We start from the raw sequence: 20,913 nt of genomic DNA, 5'->3' as shown, positions 1-20,913 counted from the left end.
CTATTATATTTTGAAAATCAGTTTTTCTTGTCATCTGTGTGTTATTGATAAAATGTGTTATTATTTTGATGGTTATTAAATATACAATTATTTAAATTATGAGAAAAAAATTGTGAAGGTTATATATGTAGACTATTTTTAAGTCTGAAAGTGCTGGCATGTGGTTGTTTTAAATAACGGAAGATGGTGTCCAGGGGAAGTATGAGGGCTAACATTATGTTCTAAATTTAATTGCTGCACTTAAGTGAGCCTCAAACCTGTACGATTCACTTGGCCAAGGACAGATAACTTCCTGGATTGCTTCTGTAAACAAGTTTGATTGCCTCAAAGGCACAGGATATGCTTGATCACACACAGATAGAAGGTACACAAGTAGGAAGTGTGTCAGGATATATGCTTAGCTGTGTTTGGATGAAGGAAGGAAGTATGATTTTGCCTTTTAAGTCTCTGACTAATGTTATTCAGCTCTACACCTGGGAGTCCTGGGCCAGTATTTAATAAATTTTGCTTCAAATTTGGCTCAAAAATTGTGATAGTGGTCTTATTCTCGCCAGTGGAATTAACAGAAAGAGATTTAAAAAAAAAAAGAAAGATAAGACTTTAGTGAGAGATTTTAAATCAATAAGGCTGTCAATTGCAACAATTTGGTTGAATCTACAAGACATTAGACTGATTGCAATAAACCATGCAGAAAAAAAGTCCTGAAGTCTTTTTTGTTTGTTTGAGACAGCTTTTCACTATGTAGCCATAGCCAGCCTAGCACTCACTGTGTAGACCAGGCTTATACTTACATAGGTCCATCTACCTATCTCTTCTTCCCGAGTACTGAGTTTAAAGGCACATCTCACCACCCTCCACCAGAATGCACTTATAAAGAGAACTGCTGATGGATGATCAAGACCCAAATTCATTTAAGGGTTGAGCCAACTTGAACCTCTGCTTTTAAGGAGATTAACAGGACAGAGAAAAACGTACGTGCCCATTAGACGGAAAACCCTAAAGCCAGAGTCATAGAAACCTCCCAACACCTTAGCAGAAAGCCTGTTGGGTCAGTGTCATAGCTGGACCCAGGAACGTAGCTTAAAGGATCACAAAGAGAAGATGTCCCTCCCTCAGGTATTAGTATGTAGTGTCAGGACACGAATGCAAAGGGAATGCTTATCAAAGAAGGACCTATAGATGGCCATCCCATCCCCCTTCCCTGTCACTGTATGACATACGGTGATAATGCAAACAGAAAAAACCTTTGGTTGCTTTTTTCTACTTCTTTAATATGTCTTAAATACAGTTGACCTCTGGACAGAAGTCTATCATCACCCCATTTGATATATGCCTTCAGAGTACTTACAGTAACTGTGGAACAGCAGAATGGGCCATCTCCAATGCTGGGGACAGTTGGTCGCATGTCTAAAAAGGTCAACTAAAAAGCAAAGGTGTCTTTGGAAGGAATCTGTATGGAGGTCCAACATGAGTAATTTGTGCTTTTACTCAAGCTTTGTAAACTCCAGTGTCATTTCTGGTAGGAAGACTATAGTGAAAGTGGGTAGATGAGGGGAGACCCTCTAGAGAGACAACAAACAGGCTCAGTGAGAGAGGCCACAGTCAAGGAAAGAACAGAAGGAAGTATCAGCCCCTTAGTAAGTCTCCTGATTTCCCACAGTAAAATCTGACATAGGTCATTCTCTATTAGCTCTGGGCATGCAGAGTCAAAGCCTGCAATATCCTGCTTTATGTGCTGTGAACCAGAGTTTTTTGTGATGGTTGACAGTCTCTAGGTATTTTCCTGGCCCTTGCTGTGTGGACCTGGGTAAACACCGGAAATGTAGTCTTTCCTTGGACTAAAAACTACTGAGTTATATTTTCTACTTTAGTTCACATGAGCTTATCAGAAAGTAGGATGAAGAAATTTTGCTCAAGGAACCAAATTGGTTTCAATACAGAAGGCCTACCCAGCAGACGGGATGAGATATCTCACTTCCGTAATTGGGAGTTGTTTCAGAGATGGCGTCACTCAGCATTCCATCAGCGTCCCAAACTATGAGAGAGAATCAACTCATGTGGAAGAAATGCTCGTTTTCATGTACTGTTCTGTTCTGGTGTTTTCAGGCTGTGTTGTACGTGGGACTGTAGTAAGTCACTCAGAATACCATGGGGGAAATGAGCAGTAGAGCAAGCTACTTGTAGCAAGAAGTAAGACAAGAAGAAGGTCTCCAAGACCCCTCCCAGTATATCTCAGTGATTTGATGTCCTCATAATAGCTCCTGTCTCTTAAAGACTCACCTCTCCCAAGCACCACACACAGGCCTTAGGAAACCTTCACAGGAGAGAACAACTGTACCTTCCAGTGGAAACATCCATGGCAGGAGACTAGGGAGTGGAGAATATGCAAGGCCTTGCTTCAGTCTTCAGCACTACATAAAACCATGCATGGTGGTGCTTACCCAGCCCTCTGGAGGCAGAACCCAGAGGATCAGGAATTCACAGTCGTCTTGGCTGCAGAGTAAGCCCAGACTATGGTCTCAAAACAAACAGATGAATGGACACTTCCATAGAGTCCATGACTGTGTCATAAAATAGGGTTAGTAAGGCAGAGCATCCAGTATGTCCATTTTTAAAGGCGTAGTATCCTAGGTCAAAACCTTAACTATCAAACTGAATAAGCTCCTCTACGATCCTTTGACTAAGTGTGGTAAGATGCGGTGGGTACACATCTGCCTCCTCTAGCTCCCAGGATTGCATTTCAAAACATCATTTGTTTTACCAGTGGAAGTGGGAGAGATGATTGTTGCTGCAGATGCAGAGGAGAGAAGTGAGAAATAACTTACTGTGGCCTTTTTACGTTGGCAGGGTTCCCTTTAATTAACGCTTTATGTGGTAACCCGAGTACCCCACTCGTTCTGCTGCTTTTGCAAACACTTTTCATTCTTCATATTGCACACTGCATTTATTTCTTGTCTGTTGGCAGCCATCTGAAGTATTCATTTGCCTTCCTGGAAATGGTTTTTGGTTTGTTCTGATGCTCAGGGCTCACTGAAAAAGTGATCTTCCAATTACAGCTCGCATCAACTTCATGGGCCATTTGAAAGTAAAATCCTCACAGCTCTTTTGTTACAAGTCCTTGAGGGATGGCAACCCTTTGTTACAAGTCCTAAAGGGAAGGCAACCTTAAGTGTTAGTGACGTTTCCTTCTTTTATTTTACAGCCAGGGGAAACTTAATCACTTTATGGGGAACCTAGCCTTTCCCATAATCCAATAATATTCCCTGGATTCTAATGGATTTAACTTTGAATTCTTATAATCTAGCGTTCATGTTTCTTGACACCTATTCATGTCTTTGGTTAGATTTGGTGTCCAAGGAAGAAGGAGAACAGAAAAAGTAGCAAATCTCACATAATTGGACTTAGATGGTAGGAAGACAGCTTAGTGATTCCCCTGCTTCCTGGAAGAATGTGATTATAATATCCCCATCAGTCAATCATGTATAAGGGGGTACTGAGGTAACACTTGAGCCTTGGCTTCATGCAGGGAAAGCATCCTTCATGCTCTTCAGTTCTCAAGCCATTTCATGTAGCAACACTCATGGCAATGCCCATTAGAAGCAGCTGAAACTGGGCTTTGTATGACATCATGGTATCCAGTGTGAGAATAATAAGCAAAAAGTCCAGGAAGCTGGAAACCATCCGGAGGCATTTCAGGACACAGAGTTTTACTGTTATAGAAAGCACAGACATTGGAAGTAGGGAGTTTCCTCTGATTTCACCAGTAATTCTAGCAGTGTCAGATGTTGAAGATTGTATGGGATCATTGCTATATTACTTGCCTGGGCTCCAGCACCAGAATCCTGGTGGTTTAAAACAACAGAAATGTACGTGTGTCAGGTCCGGCATCCAGAAAACTGAAATCAAGTGATCAGCAGGACATTCATGCTTTCTGAACATGCTGGGTAGACTCCTTCTTCACTTCTTAGCTGGTGGCTATCACTGTTACCCCACCCTATGACACTGGCTTGCAGCTCATCCTTTTTGTCCTTGTCATTTATGATGATGGCATTCTCCCTGTGTCTGTGATCTTTTTAGGGAGCACCATTCTTATTGGACCAGTTCCTACCCTGCCTCAGGTTGAGCTCTGTGAAAAGGATTTCTGATTAAGGTCATTCATAAGTCCTGAGACATAAAACTTCAACATATTCCTTTGGGGACACACAACAATCGATAAGTTATATTACAACTCATTGACCTGTGGATCATATGATATCATAACTGACCACCTTTTTTTTTTTTGTTTTTTCTTTTTTTTTTGTTTTTTCTTTTTCTTCTTTTTTGTTTTTGTTTTTGTTTTTTGAGACAGGGTTTCTCTGTGTAGTCCTGGCTGTCCTGGAACTCACTTTGTAGACCAGGCTGGCCTCGAACTCAGAAATCTGCCTGCCTCTGCCTCCCAAGCGCTGGGATTAAAGGTGTGTGCCACCACCGCCGGCTATAACTGACCACCTTTAAGTAAAGTAGTTGCATACTCATTAAATAAATGCTTGGCTGTTAAATTGCTTCTATAGGATATGAATGAGGGTTCTGTCTTCAGATCTAGACTAAAAACAGATCTACTGAAGTCACGGAGTGTTTGGTTTGCAACAATGTGAACTTTCCCTTGGAGGTACTTTCTGTGCCACAGAAAGTAAATTTAGCTTTCCGTCCAAAGGGCCTATAGAATAAAATAAAAAAGTATGAATTAAACAGATATTAATTGGATACATAATCTATGCCACCCTGTGACCTTGATGCTAGACAAACAATGATACAATTTTTTTTGAAAGATTTACTTATTTCATATTGTGTACATTCAGAAGGGGCCAGCAGGTCCCATTACAGATGGTTGTAAGCCATCATGTGGTTGCTGGGAATTGAACTCAGGACCTCTAGTAGAGCAGTAAGTGCTCTTAACCACTGAGCCATCTCACCAGCCCATACAATGATACATTTTTTAAAAGTTGCTTTTCTTCCAATTATTTGGAACCAAGGACTTTTAGGGAGGAAAACAATTATACTATTGAAGATGCTAATAATAAAGGTTATAACAAAAAGTGGGACCACAGGAATGAAATTTGTTCTTAAGGGTAGGGATGAGTTGAAGGTAGTATTTACATTTGTCTTAGGTTTTTGTTTTTTTTTTTTTTTTTTTTTTTTTTTTTTTGTTGTTGTTGTTGTTGTTAACAGATACCATGACTAAGGCAACTCTTATAAGGACAACAGTTAATTGGGGCTGAGTTAATAGGTTCAGAGATTCAGTCCATTATTATCAAGGCAGGAGCATGGCAACATCCAGGCAGGCATGATACAAGAGGAACCGAGAGTTCTACATCTTCATTTGAAGGCTGCTAGGAGAATACTGGCTTCCAGGCAGTTAGGATGAGGTTCTCTTTTTTTTCTTTCTTTTTTTTTTTTTATTGGATATTTTATTTACATTTCAGATGCCATCCCCTTTCCCCATTTCCCCTCCCTAGAAAACCCCTATCCCATACCCCCTTCTCCTTTTTGCTTTTATACAATTTTTAAAAATGTCAACCAAAGGCTTTATAAGTTTGGTAATGCTCAATATCAATCAGAAGTGTAACCTAATACCCGATCTAGATATATCAACTATCTTTGACTGGCAGAGCCATGTGAACATCCGCCTCCATGTCTGGCCTCCTTCTCTTTCTCTCTCATCACCTAGCTCCTCCTCTCCTTCTCCTCCTCCTCTCCTTACTCCTCCTCTCTGTACTCCTCCCACCTTAGGTCCTAGGATGAGGTTCTCAAAGCCCACACCCACAGTTACATATCTACTCCAAAAGAGCCACACCTTCTAATAGTGCTACTCCCTGGGTATCTACAAACCATCACAACATTGAAATCTACATTGTTTTATGGCAGACAATGGAGAAACAGTCCAGGATGCAGAGACAACAGCAGATGCAAGGCATGGGCATATTAGGTCAAATGCTGTGATTGTCACAGATATAGTATTAGAAAGACACAGTCAGAATCCAGTGGTCTGATATGCTTGCCTTGCTTATTGAAAATCAGTTTCTCAGATGTATGGAAGCGTCCCATGAACTTACCATTATTGAGATCATATTTGTGTATACCAGAGAGAAAACCACGAGGACTGGAGAGTGAGGCAGAGTCTAGGACTGGGGAGATAGACCCCATTTAGGAGGCACTTTCCTTTTTCAGGCCAGATTTGAAGGAGATCCGAGGAAGCAGAGGGCAGTTGTAGAGAGAACACGTGGCATCTGCATACAGTTGGACAGTGGAAATGGAGGTACTTGCAGGTAACTAGGAAAGAGAAGATAGAAGTGAGATGAATAAGTCCAGAATTCTAGATTTATGTCCACGATCTTCATGGGAGAGATAAAAGACCTTGGATTGTTATCCAGGTAAGAAAATGGGTTAAACTGGGCAGTGGTGGCTCACGACTTTAATCCCAGCACTTGAGAGGCAGAGGCAGGCAGATTTCTGAGTTCAAGGCCAGCCTGGTCTGCAGAGTGAGTTTTACGACAGCCTGGGTTATACAGAGAAACCCTGTCTAAAAAAAAAAGAAAAAAAAGAAAAAAAGAGAGAGAGAGAGAGAGAAAAGAAAAGAAAAGAAAATGGGTTAAAAAGTATACATGAGGAGAAAGAGAAAGGTGAGGGGGTGTCAAAATGATAAATTATTTCTTCGCTGGTGAAATGAGCCAATTCACGACAGATTAAAATATATATAAATGTAGATTTATTGGGAGACTGCCCTTTGGCAGGCAGATTCACTGGCCCCAAAGAAGGAGGCTAGGGAAGTCACCATGGGAGGAAGACAGAGGGGAGGGAGAAGAGAAAGAAAAATCACACAGAAAGAAAGGGAGAGAAGAGCAGAAGAAAGGGGCAGAGAGACCAAAATGTCTGGATTACATAGGGAAAAACCTCTGGGCTGGAAAGTTCAAGGTTGGGGGCATGATATGTCAGGTAGGGACTGAGGGATGCTGGGAGAATCTGGAGGTCAGGTCTGCTTTGTTATGTAAAACAGGTACCTCAGCCCCTAATCCTGGGTCTAAAACCCAACAAAAAAAAGATGTCAAATCAAAATTGCAACTTTATCTAATGTCAGGCATAATTCAGCTCATATTAAAGAGTGTAAGGGTCAAAGCTTATGATTATCAAATTATTTACTAATGTATTACTGAATAACTCACAAGAAACTGTTTTAGAATGTCTAGACTTCTCCCTTTAAATCCCAAGATTCTGTGAGAGACAAACCACCCCTATGTGAGTTGATATAATAAATGAGTGACAGCCGGGCAGTAGTGGCGCACGCCTTTAATCCCAGCACTTGGGAGGCAGAGGCAGGTGGATTTCTGAGTTCGAGGCCAGCCTGGTCTACAGAGTGAGTTCCAGGACAGCCAGGGCTACACAGAGAAACTTTGTCTCAAAAAACAAAACAAAACAAACAAACAACAATAAATAAACAGATGACAGAGAGCTTCTCTCATTTTGCCAAAATCCAGAATGTAACTTGATCTCTTTATGAGGCATCATCTCACACCTCCAAGACAGTTCATTCTTTATGTAGAGTTACTGAAAATTATTACTTCTTTACATGCCTGATTTACTGTCACAAAAGCTTTTCTTTTTTTCTGTTTTTCTTTTTCTTTTTTTTTGTTTTTTTTTTGTTTTTTTTTTGTTTTTTTCAAGACAAGGTTTCTCTGTGTAGTCCTGGCTATCCTGGAACTCACTCTGTAGACCAGGCTGGCCTCAAACTCAGAAATCTACCTGCCTCTGCCTCCCAAGTGCTGGGATTAAAGGTGTGCGCCACCACAGCTTGGCCACAAAAGCTTTTCATGCTGAAGGAACCTAGCTGAAATACACAATAATGCCATTTAAACAATGAAAGGGAATGCAGCCGGCAGACTTCAGAGGTGGTACACAGAATCCATTTTTAAGAATCCTTGCCAAAGGGACTGTAACCAGCTCAAACCTGGTGGCTCTGGCAGGCCTTGCCTTTCTCCCCCATTCCCTCTGCCTTGCTAAAACCTGCTAGATCACATTCCTGAAGTTAGCCCCATTCCTTGGCCACTTCCTCCTCCTGAGGCTGACTACCAAGGTCTGAGCTGTGAAAGTATTAAAGTCCAGCAGTCAAAAGCCCCCATTGGATCACCTAACTAACATGCCCAATTAAAATTAAATTAAAATGGGTGTTCCCCATCCTAACAAGGGTTCCCCTTGTACCTTTATAAACTGCCATTTTATGGGTCTGTCTCCTCTCTATATAGAGGCAGTTTTTTGCTGCCCTGGGACAAGTACCCCTTTCCCCTCTTCCCTTGCCCCCCTTCTCCTCTCTCCTTTGTTCCCTTCCCCTCTTCCCCTTCATCTATCTCTGCCATCTATGTCTCTCTGGGGGCACATAAATCTCCTTTGTTCTGGGAATGGTCTTGGGGTCTGACTTTGAGGTCCCAGACATTGGCTACAGTTAAGTGAGTTGATTTTCAGACTTGCACTAACTCTAAATCAATAGATCCTATTAATTCGTATCCCTGACAATATCATTCAATCTTCTAAAACTAAAGAAAGTAGATTAGAAATAGAAGTCAGAGAAGACGCCTGCATAACATGCTTTGCCACTTAGAGCCTATGAAATCACAGGAAAGGGGATTAGGCCTTGAGGAACACTACCTTTCTAGGGGCTATGTAAACCAGGCGTGGTGACACGCCTTTAGTCCCAGCTCTCTGGAGGCAGAGGCAGAGGCAGAAGCAGAGGCAGAAGTAGGTGAATCTCTGAGTTTGAGGCCAACCTGTTCTACAGAGTGAGGTCCAGGCCAGCCAAGGCTACACAAAGAAACAAGCAAATAACAAAAGGGGAGAGGGGTGTTGAAGAACCTGCTCAACTCATGAGGCTTCTGACAGCCAACCAGCCCAGTGGCTTTTTTTTTCTGATTTCCCCTCGGTTCTTAAAATTAAACCAACAATTGCAGACTTAATATTGTTGGTCAATAACTTAACGGATAGATGGATTAACCAGAAGAGGTCCCCCAAGAATCTGAACTATGACACAGGAAATAATCAGCAGACTGTCTGAGACAGAAGCAAACAAATAAACTGAACAAGGCAAGGTTTTTATTTTGGTAAAAACAAAACAAACAAAAAGCAAATGAACCTACAACACATGTTGTAGCTCTCAGGAGCAGAAGGAAAGCAGGTTGGTAGAGACCAGAAGTTAGCAGAGCCCAGGTCCTGCAGAGGGGACCCCCCCTCCCAGCCACACCCAGGAGTCTTTTCAGTAAACTTTCCATCCCCACAAACCTTCACAGTAACTCTGAGTTTTTAAACTAGCAAGTGAGATTTTTTTTGCACTGAATAGACCCAGGCCAGTGAATCCCTCAGGGTAGCCTAAGGCCTTTGTCCGACTTTAACACCCACGATATTTCTCAAGGTACTTATTATTTCTACAAAAGAAGGAAAGTATAAAAAAAAAAAAAAAAAAAGATTTGTTCAGATTCACCAAGCTATTGTGGGCGAGGGTGGGGGTGAAAAATCAAACCCAGAACTGTCTGGCTCCACAAAACTAAAACTTATTGTTAGACGTCCGAGCAGCTCAGAACTGATCACTTCAGACCACACGGTTCCAAGTGGGGGAAGTTTATTCAGGAGATGGGGCAAAGGTGAGGAGAAGAAGATGGACGAAGAGAGGTAGAAGAGAGGAAGAAGAGAAGTAGAGGCCGGCCATGACCACGTGGAGAGAGAGGAAGAGAAAGGGGAGATGGGAGGGGACAGAGAAGCTAGAGGCAAGAGAGTAAGAGAGTAAGAGAGAGAGGAGGGGGCAAGCAGCCCCTTTTAAAGTGGACCAGGCTTACCTGGCTGTTGTCAGGTAACTGTGGAGGTGGAGTTTAGACAGAATACTAACATTCCCCTGTTTTAGTTTAATTAAAAAAGAAAAATTAGAAAGAGGTGACGGCGAAGCAGGAATAGAGTCGTCGTGATATCTGGCTACTTCCTGCTGGCATTGGGGGCAGTATGTCTCTAGGAGGAACCTAGAAGAATGTGTATGGGAGATGTTTGTCCGGTCTTAGGAGAGTTGGCGGTTTTCTGTTGTTCAGGGTCTATGGAGCTATCTGAGGATAGGTCAGAAGGAACAGGTCCGGTAGAAGCAGCTTATGTGTATGACCAGAGATAGAACATCTGGAGGTAGCTTCTCTGGAGCTGTTCTGGATGTGCCTGGACTTGACAAGATGTAGGGAATAAGATTAAGTACGTTTGAGAGAAAGAAGAATTTTCTAAGATGTATATTTGAAACCCAGAGGGATCCCACCCTTTGGAATAGGTAAGTAAGTGGGAACTTTAGGCAGATGTACTCATCTGGATGGAGTCTATTTGGTCTGTGAGAGGTAGATCTGAGTGGGTTTCCTGTAGCTTATAAGTTTACAAACGAGATAACAGCATGAGTTAACAAAATGAGCAGTCTTTAAGATGAGCCTTTGCTGGTTCGTATAGTGGAATGTTTTATTAGAGTTAGGCAAGTTTATAGGAACTCAGATAATATTAGGACAGTGGCATAGCAAGAAGAGGAAATATGGAGCATTTAATTGATGGCAACTGAGTTTAAGTAATGAGGTAACAGATAATATCCTGTGAAAGCCTTAGCTGTCAATGTAATCAGAAGTCTGAAAGAGTAAACAATAATCTACCAGTCATATATTATTTTAAATAATGACAGAGTCCACTAGCCAACAGTTCCTGTGGTCTCCATAGTCTCTTAGGTGAAGTCAGTTTGGCTTCCAAGTGCAGAAGACTGCAGGGCTTTTTCTCCGTGAAATGGATACGCATGACATGAGAAATGAGTTACCTTGGTTTAGCCAAGTCATTTGACTCAGGGCATCCAGTTTTGTCCACTGTGTTTGTGACAATATCATCGAATACAATCCAGGCTGTATCTTCCAGGTGTCCAAATCTTCTGAAACCATCTTGGGTCAACTGTTAGAGGCTCTGGGAATTCTGTCTGCCATAAACTTAAATATACTATTAGCAGACTTCTGACAAGACTGAGAGCCATAAGGATTAATTGTAACTGAATAGAATTTAATAGCAGTAGTAAAAATCTATTAAGACAGGACAGGAAAGAGTCTTAAGTAACTTTGGCAGGTTGTATAAGTAGAGAAAAGCACATTTTTAGTATTAGCAAAGAAACATTTGGCTAGGACCAGAATAAGAAAGCTGGCAACAGTGGCATATGATCGAATGGCTGGCGGGTTGGGATTGTGGGCCACAGGTCATGAGCTGGGGTTGTGCTATGGGCCTGCAGCTGAGTGCATAGGTGCTGTGGGTCAGGTCTGTTGTGGCTGCAGGGCAGGACTTCCTACTAGCAGCTGGAAGTCACTGCACAGTGCCTCTGGTGGCTAGAGTCTGCAGTGGGCAAGGAAAAGAGTGTCACAGCAACGTTTCTGTTAGCTGTTCTTGTGGCGGGAGGCACCAAGGCACCGCTAACACTCACTTTACAGGTCCCGGGCAGAGAGGGAGAGAGAAAGAAAGCCTCCTTTGAGTGTGTGGGCAGCCAAGCCCTTTGTGTGTGTGTGTGTCGGGGGTGGGGTGGGGGGGGGGTGCGCACACATTGGGAAGCAAGTCTCAGAGAGGGTCCCTGGCAGAATGTAAGGAATAGACCCAGAGCAGAGCTAAGGAACAGAGGGGAAGAGGGCAAGCAGGGTCCCGGACCCGCTGCTTCAGGCGAACTGGCTGAACTAAATGGCTGCAGCTGGCCGCAAATGACGGAGGAGAAGCTGGGAAGGGGGAAAGGAGGGTCGTAGACCCACTGCTTTTCAGGCAAACAGGCCTGAATGACGGAGGAGCAGGGAAAAAGGCCTACATTAGCAGGCAACGTGACAGAAAAACTGCCCCCCTCAACCCCCCCGGGGGAGACACACCAGGGACTAGAGCTTGGAGCCAGTGCTCCTGAGAGAGAACAGTCTGTCCAGACCCAGCCTCAGATACTCAGCTGTGAGAAACTGTCTTGAGAGGGGAAATGTCTCACCCAAGGGGAGGAGTCCTAGAACGAGGGTCAGGGAAGGGCAAGGTTAGCTCTGAGCTCAAGAAATCTTTCCTGGGACCATGTGGATAGTTACTCTGATCAGTGGGGGGATAGCTAAAAAAAAAAAAAAAAAAAAAAACAAAAAAAAAAAAACCTGGGGTAGGGAACAGGCAGCACATAGAGGTATTAGAGTGAAGTTAAATGAATACTTGAGCATAGGGAACCTCTTTCCATTTGCCAGACTGCTGTATGTATGTATGTATGTATGTATGTATGTATGTATGTATGAAGACCCTTTAAAATGACTGGGTCTAGCATGCCATTAGGTGGCCATGTTAACCCATTTTATAAAGGGTACCAAATCCGGACTTTATTGAAGAGATGTATCAATTTGGAAGGCCTCAAATCAGGTGTTAATTTTAGAGATTTGAGGTTTTTCAGGAGTCAACCCTAGTGGGGTGTCTGGGGGTGCAGCTGAAGACAATGTAGCACCCATTGGGTGATGGGGGATGTTACCGAACTATTCGTATAGGCATCCTGAAAGAAAAGACAGTAATGAGTCAGGCAAGCAGCCTAGATATCAGGTCATCACGAGAATATCTAGGGGCCTCGGCAAACTCCTGGGGGTCACCAGAAAGCAGTTCAACCTGGTACCAGGATTTCTGGCAGCTGCAAGAGCTTGGGGGGAGACTGTAAACTACTTTCGAGGGGGGAGTCACCCAGTGGCCAATGTCCTAAGCAGTAGTTCAGCTAGGAGGCCAGTCATATGGACTGGGGCAGTCAAATGCCAACACATATCAACCCAGGGAAGGCTGGCCAGGCTCTATCTGGGTGTCTAGGGTCCCTCCTGCCAATTGGAATCTCCTTACCAATCAATAAGTCGGTGTGTGTTTGCAGGCCTATGAAGTCTGGTATCAGGAAGCGTGGAACCGTGAGGTCTGTGTGGGCCTGTCTGGTTGCCTATCCCGCGTGGCAGAGTACCACGTGGTGGGCCACAGCAGGAGTTTTGTGAGCCTGTGGTGGCGGGTGGAGTTGGTCTGTAGCAGCGATGGCTACTACATTATGTGGTTGGTGATGGCAGGTAGCGGCAATGGATGTGGCATAGTGGTGGTGGCGGTAGAGGCAGGCCACGTGGAGTCGGTCCTGCCTGGTTACAGCAGCCAGTGGCTGTGGCAGCCTGCAGCATGTATGTTCCCGAAGTTTTTGATCTCGGCCCAATGCACTTATCGTTTTTATTTTAAATTGTATGTTGTCCAGCTGGAGTAGGAGGTTAAGAGCCTCCTGCCCCAGGCTGCGAAGCACTGGGCTTCCAGGTATGTGTTGGTTTTTGTTTTGTAAAGTGTATAATCTGCACTACCTACTTTGTTAAAATAAATTACATAATAAGCCAAACTTCTCTTTTAACCTTCTTTTGCTTAAAATCATAAGTACCATTGAGTTTAAATAGATGCAGGCCTCGAACTCAGAAATCGGCCTGCCTCTGCCTCCCAAGTGCTGGGATTAAAGGCGTGCGCCACCACCGCCAGGCTAGACCGTGTCTTTCAACGGAGTTTTAAAAGTAGACACTTCACACCAGCATGGTGGCCCATTTGAGACTGAAAGAGCAGAATCTCAAGTTTGAGGCAAAAGTCTGAGCCTCATAGCTATCTGCAGGCCACACTGGGCTACGTAGCAAAGCTTCTTGTAAAAATCTAGGAAAATATTTTCATAAGAAAAATTAATTGATCATTTAAATGTGCTTTCTGGAATGTGGATTTGACTTTTTAGAGTCAATAAATGGTTCTAGAAATAGGTGTGTGTGGAAAATAATTCCTAAGCTACAGTTTACAAGGCAGTGTTTAGAGTGTAAAAGTGGTGGCTCTCACCTAAAGCTGACAAAATCTATGGGTTTGGTACAGTGTTCACACTCTTGCCTTGGCATGGATAGTGGGTCACAATAGGGGATTAAATCTAAGAAAATATGGACTTTGAAGCCAATTCTTTGTGGATCCAGACATTATTATTATTATTATTATTATTATTATTATTATTATTATTATTATTTTGGCTGTGGCTGTCCTTTACCCTCTGATTTTTGCGTTCCCTCACCTAGAAAAGCAGTCACAATAATGCCACAACACCTTTCTCAAGGATTTCCCCAAAGCTGAATCAGGAAGCAGCTACCAATTGGCATTTATCGAATTTATATATATTTTTTTCCTTTACAGATACAAAATCCTTTGACTAGGAAAATTTGACATGCTCACGGTTTTCAGCATGACATGCTTTAATTATTACCCACACACCCAGATGCTCACGCTTGAAAGGTCAGAAAATATTACAGAGGCTTTATTGCTCAGTGGAAAATGATCTCACAGGCTTAACTGACGAAATCTCTCTCTGTCTCTGTGTTTCTATCTGTCTCTCTCTGTCTCTGTCTCTCTGTCTCTGTCTCTCTCTGTCCCTGTCTCTCTCTCTCTCTTTCTCTCTCTCTCCACCATCCTTCTCTACCCCACCTTAGCATGCATTTCTAAGTAATGTAGAAGTCAAAACAGTAAGGAAAGTTATCAGTTTTCAGCCACCTTCTCGACTGCTAGTGTTTCTCTACCATTTCTCCCCACTAAATATTTTCTAAAATGACAAGAAGTGAAGAACGATTAAATCCACAAAACAAAAAAAGAAGATAGTAGAAAATTGCGGGGAGTGCAGTATTTTGAAAATATCTCATTCCTCGAGAATAAACTTGTGCTGGGCCCTGTAGAGTGAAAAATTATAAAGGCCATTTTATGAAATATGTAGACTTTTTCTTTGCCCTTAGACCTAGGCAGAAGTGCAGATTCCAGAATGAGGAACTGAAAATAAGATTTCAGGCCTTCACTCTCCCTGCGGCACATTCCGGGTGGAAGAGGCCCAAGGCAGGAAGGTATTCCTGACCACAGATAAAAGATGCAAGCCACCTAGGTGGGGCTATAGCAGGAAGAAGTAAAGATAGTTAATCTGAAATAGTTGATAAATGACAGGGTGGGACACAGTGACATGGTAAACCATTCAGGGTGGGTTTCTCTGGAATGTTTCGCTATTCTTATGTTATATATCCTTGGGAACCCCCTCACCCCCGCCCCACTCCCCTGGTTTGTGTTTTTTCTCTTTAAAACGCTCCACGGACTGGATGTGGGGGTCGAACCCCATTCCTGTGGGAGTGCGTGGTGAGACCGCTGGCTGCCAGGCTTCTTCCCTAATAAACCTCTGCTGATTGCATCCAGGTATGGTTTCTTGTGATCTTTGAGTGGTCGTGATCTCCTGAGACTTGAGGAAGGGTCTCCCGAGTATGGGGGTCTTCAGCCCCAGAGCCACAGGTAATAGTATACCTTGAGGTCATTTAAGACTTAAGACTGCTATTCTACTGTGTACTCAAATTGTTTACTCTGCCTTTAAGAGAAGAATGTAACAGCCACTCTCACTGGATATCCCATGTAATCAGCTTTTACAACCTAAGCTAACTCACAGCTGTAATTTTAAGTTATGTATTTTTTCATACCTCTGTCTCAGAAAATGCATGTGTATCATTTGCTGAAAGTAGCAAATACAGAGGTTGAGAAGCAACTTTCTACAATCTACCTTAGAGACTGATGCAACTATTTATGATTACTGGTTGATAAACAATGTTTGTTTTCTGGGTCATTTGAGATCAGTTGGAGCCAGGGACACAATCCTCTTGTAAAACTCTGTTAAATATTTCTGCAAAGTACCCAATTCATTCCCCATGTTATGCTTTCTATACTGTTCAACTAATACAGAACAAAGCACTTTGGTAGGGACAGACAAACATAGCTCATACAATAGACACAGAAACACACAGACATATACAAGGACACACATAGACAGAGAGAGGAACAAACAAATTTACAAGATAGAATCTGGGAAGGTCCAGAGTCAGACTCACACAACAGGCAGACAGAAGATGAAAGACATCAGAAGCATGAAATAGGGAATTCAAACCTGGACTCACACTTGGTTACATGATTCCAAGGAGAAATTCTTTTATTTCTTTCCTTGATGGGACACCCATGTGTTACTGGTAACCTGGAGTTAATCACTAATGTATATCATGTGAGTAGAAAATGACAACAGTGGACAAGAGGCGGCAACATATATTTAGAAACTAGAAAGCCACACGGGCATTGGACCTCTGGAGTTAGAACACCTAGCACTGGAAAGTTGGTAAGGGGTGGGGCTGAAGTCTGCAGAGAGAGCTGGAGGCAATGGGGCCCCATTGGCCTTTCACAAGGCCAAACAACCCTTGGAGAAGGCTGACGATGATTTGAAGTGTGGGGAGACTGGGTCAAAAGGTGTCAGATGGAAGTAATATTAGTGTGTGGCCTAGAGACTGATCTTGTTATCAATGATTTATTATGAATGATTTGGCTATTTTGATGTTTTCTGTTATTTTGGATATTTGGATATTTTGTGATATTTTGAAGAATATGGCTGCTTTCTGCCCTTGTCCAAAAAAAAAAAAAAAAAAAAAAAAAAAATCTTCCGGAGGCTAAATTGAAGAGTTTTAGATTAATTCTGTAGACAGAGATTCAACAGCCTATTGTTTACTGTAATTTGTGGTCTTTAGTGGCCAGTCTCATGCAGATCTATACTAAAAAAAAAGAAGCAAGCTAAACAAGGAAACATAAAATGCACAGTTGGAGGAGAAAAGGGGACACAGATTAAAGAAAGCCTGGTGCTAAATGGAGTAAAGGGAGTGGTGACCTCAGAGCAACGCCCCCCCCCCCCCCCCCAGCTAAGTAGTCCAACCTGTGAAACGGATTAAAGAAAAGCATAGAGCTAGATTTGGTGGTGTACACCTTCAAGGGAGAGGCCATCAGATCTCTGAATTCAAAGTCAGCTTGGCCTACAGATCAAGTTCCAGGACAGCCAGGCTTAGGCATTGAAGGAAACCATCAAAAACAACTGGTGAAAATGTATTTGAATGAGGGGGTCTATGTTCCAACCCCAGCAAGCAGCAGAACTTGGCTGCTTCAGCCATATGGTTCTAACTTTAGAGTCAGGAATACAAAAAAAAGGGGTTCTGGAATCTTCCTCCACAGCTAAGAAAAGCCACTGAGGCCAGGCATGTGTGTGTACACATGTATGTGTGTGTGTGTGTGTGTGCATGTGTTTATGCATGGAGGTCTAGAGAAACCTACTTCATGAAGCTGTGAAGATGAAGCCTGGATTGCTTTGGAGACCCCAAGATTTAGAGATGCCAGACCATGAGATGGATACCTGCCAAGGAAAGCAGATAGCAGGGAGTGGAAGCAGCCTAAGAAAGAGAAGTGTGTTGCAGTCAACAAGACTGAAAAGAGTTGGAGCTCTGAAGAGCATTTTGACATCAGTCATTGAGATACAGAGTTTGGAATTTACCCACCAGCTTTTGGTCTTGTTTTGGTTCAGTATTTCCTGATTAGCTTCCTCTCCATGGCCTCTGTAACATCAGCTCCTGCCTCCAAGCCCATACCTGAGCTAGGGGAAGCCAAGCCTCTTCCTAGGATAGAACACCAACTAAGAGAGTCTACCCTCATTTGCATGGCAAGAATTTTCTGGACAAGGAATTGCTTGGCTGGTGGCTCACCCTAAGCCAATGGGACTGCTCCTAAGTGGCTCCCAAACACAGTCATAGGCTGCAGTTGCCTAAGCTGCTATGTCGTGTCAGTGGTCTTACCTCCGCACCCCAGCTACATTTCACTAGTTTTAAGAGCAACACAGTGTAAGCAGAGTAACTGAGAAGCCTTTTTCAGGATTCTTGGATTGTATGAGATTTCCACGGAAGTCCTCAACTGGGAACTGAGATCGATCTCTGTCTGTCTGTCTATCTGTCTGTGTGTGTGCGCCGTGTGTGTGTGCGTGCGTGCGTGTGTGTGTGTGTGTGTGTGTGTGTGTGTGTGTATCTGTGTCTGTCTCTGTGTGTGTCTGTCTCCCACAGAACTCCTCAATGGAAAACTGTGTGTGTATGTGTGTACATGTGAGGTGTGTGTGTGTGTTTATCTGTCTCTTACAAAACCTCAGTGGGAACCGGTCTTGTCTACCTTTTTCCCTCCTCTTTCTCTCTTTTCTTTCTCCCCCCCTTCCCCCTTTTCCCACTTTGGTTTCTTTTCTTGTCTTTTTTTCCTTTTTATTTATTTTTTAACTTTTAACCTTTTTCCCCCCTATTTTTGCCAGAAGCAGCTGTCTAACCACGAGTTTCTACAGTTTTCATTCCCCTGTATACATAGACTGGCAACCAAATGAATAATCAATTCACCCGGAGAACTGTGACAAGAACTCGGCTGTTGGATACCTTAACAGCTGATTATTGTAGTACATTGATTACATACACACTATTCTTGTAATAATATTGTTGAGGTCCCTGCTATTTTATTATAACTTCATAGTTTTAAGTTTATTATGCTAATATCTGTTAACTTCATCAATGTACTTTGTAAATTTAACATCTCTGTCGAACTAATAACAGTGTGTTCAGTCCTGACCTTGTGTTCTAAGTAATGAATTGCCCCAAGCAGAGATTAAATAAGAAAAAGTACAGTGTATGTTTGCCCTGTAATACATAGATTGATTATGTTGACTACTAATTAGAAAAATAGATAAAATTTGTAGTGGGGAATTGGGGAGCCAGTGAAGGAATTCACCCTTAAGGCTAGTCAGAAAGAGGGCTAGCATTTAGCAAGGATGGAGAGAGAGCAGCAGGACTTCTGTGTCTTTCCTTTCAAATCCTTCAAAGCTTTCTTAGTTGACTCTTTTCCAAACACCCCTGTTCACTGAGACAAGGACTCCTCCCTGTTGTCAGGGAGTTGAGAAGATCATTCCTACCCTTAGCACTGTTTCCTGTTGCTGTTCTCTTCTGTTACTGTATGTAATGTGGTTCTGTATTTCCTCTCCATTCTGGTTACCACATATAGAGCAATGATTCTAACATGATATATACCTAGTCTAGACATCTCTTCTGAGCTACAGACTGACAGCCTAAACTACTTATAAAGTATCTTAAGCATCTCCTAAAATTTAGGTATATTTAGTAGAAGTCATGCATTCCCCCTTTCTAATCAACCCCAAAGTCTAGGGAGAGGGTTCAGTAGATAAAATCACTTACTGCATTAGCCTAGTCACCTGAGCTCAGATGCTCAGAAACCATGAAGAGCTGGATGCTGTAACCCAAGTCTGTTATCCTCATTCTCCTATTAGTATAACCAATTTAAACTTACCCCCAACTAGCTTACAAATAATTGAGAATCAGACTATGGTCATTTTATTTGGCTTTGACAACTACTGGGGGTCATCCCTTATCTATTCTTCTAACTGCTGGCCTAGCTACCTCCCCAGTGTACCTCTGATACTTGTTGTTTTTCCTGACTATGTGCTCATGGCTCTTCTCCCCTTATGGTGGCTTCCTCCTCCTATTTTTTTGTTTGTTTGTTTTTTCTTCCTCTATTTGGTCTCTACTCATTCCTCCCTCTTCTCCACCCCCAACCAGGTAACTCAAATTGCACCTACCTCTAATCCCTCCAGTAATTGGCTGTAGCAAATTTTATTTAACCAATAGTTTTAAATCAAGGATCAAAGTTTACATAACAAAAGTTTGTCATCTAGAAAATTTACTCATAGGCCTAAACCTTTGGTACACAATTTAGCATCATAATACATAACAGCAGACCAAACCTCAACACACCAGTGTCAAGACAAGAAACATGGACAGAAGAATTCCTTCAGGACCCTGTGTATACCAGTTCACCTGGTGTGCATAGTACAGAGGCAAACAAGGAAGACTCTACCTTAAATGTAGATGGTGAGCACTAACACCAGACGGTTGTCCTCTGACATTTACATCATTCTTAGTCAGTGTTCTATTGTTGTGAAGAGACACCATAAGCAAGGTGACTCAAAGAGTTTTTAGTTAGGAGCTTGCTTAAAGTTTCAGAGGTTAGCCTATGATCATCATAGAGGGAAGCAGACAGGCATGGCACAGGAGCAGTACTGAGAGATTTACATCTTGATCTGTAGCACCAGGCAGGGGGGAGTCAAGGGAGAATGAGAGAGAGAGAGAGAGAAGAGAGAGAGAGAGAGAGAGAGAGAGAGAGAGAGAGAGAGAGATGGAATGGGCTTTTGAAACCTTAGAGCTTACCCCCAGGAATACACTTCCTCTAAAAGGTCACATTGTTGTGTTTTATAAAATGATAAGGAAAAAGTTAACAGGCTGGCAAGCCAAGGACTGGGTAAGATTCTGCACAGAGCCTTACCTAAGACAGAAGTGCATTGCTTTGGATAATGCATATTCATGATGGGTAAGGAAGGCATTCTTTCAGAATGACCTAAGACAGGCTCAGTCTTGTTAATAAAATAAAAAATGGGGAGAGGCAGAGAGCCTTGGGGCTGCTTGGCAAGAATTTGACATGGGCCAAGGACAAAGAAATGGGCTGCTTGGCAGGAATCTGACATTGGCCAAGGACAAGGAAGTAGGCTTCAGGCAGGAATCTGACATTAGGTTAGAACAAAGTAGTAATTTCAAATAGGAATCTAAATTTTAGGCTAGAACAAGGAAGTAGGCTTCAGACATGAAAATGATTTGGGGCTAGGACAGGGAAGTAGGCTCAGATACTTCGGTCATCCTGATAAGCCCTTAGAAACAGTGATAATGGGAGTGTTCACATAATTGGGTTTAATGCCTTGATTGTTCTTTGACTATTTGTGTTTATTGTATTGCTTGTTCCTTGATTATTTGCATCTATTTTATTGCTAGACCCTCAACCTAGAAATTACCTTAATACATGCTGAAAGATAGAAAAATCATAAGTTGATCCCCTGAACCCTACTCTTAAAAGCAAAGACATAAAAACCTATAACTCAAACACTGTGTTGCCTCAGTCCCAGGA

The sequence above is a fragment of the Arvicanthis niloticus genome, chromosome 15, assembly GCF_011762505.2.
Source record: "Arvicanthis niloticus isolate mArvNil1 chromosome 15, mArvNil1.pat.X, whole genome shotgun sequence".
In the NCBI taxonomy this organism is placed as follows: domain Eukaryota; kingdom Metazoa; phylum Chordata; class Mammalia; order Rodentia; family Muridae; genus Arvicanthis; species Arvicanthis niloticus.
This window is presented reverse-complemented; position numbering follows the sequence as displayed.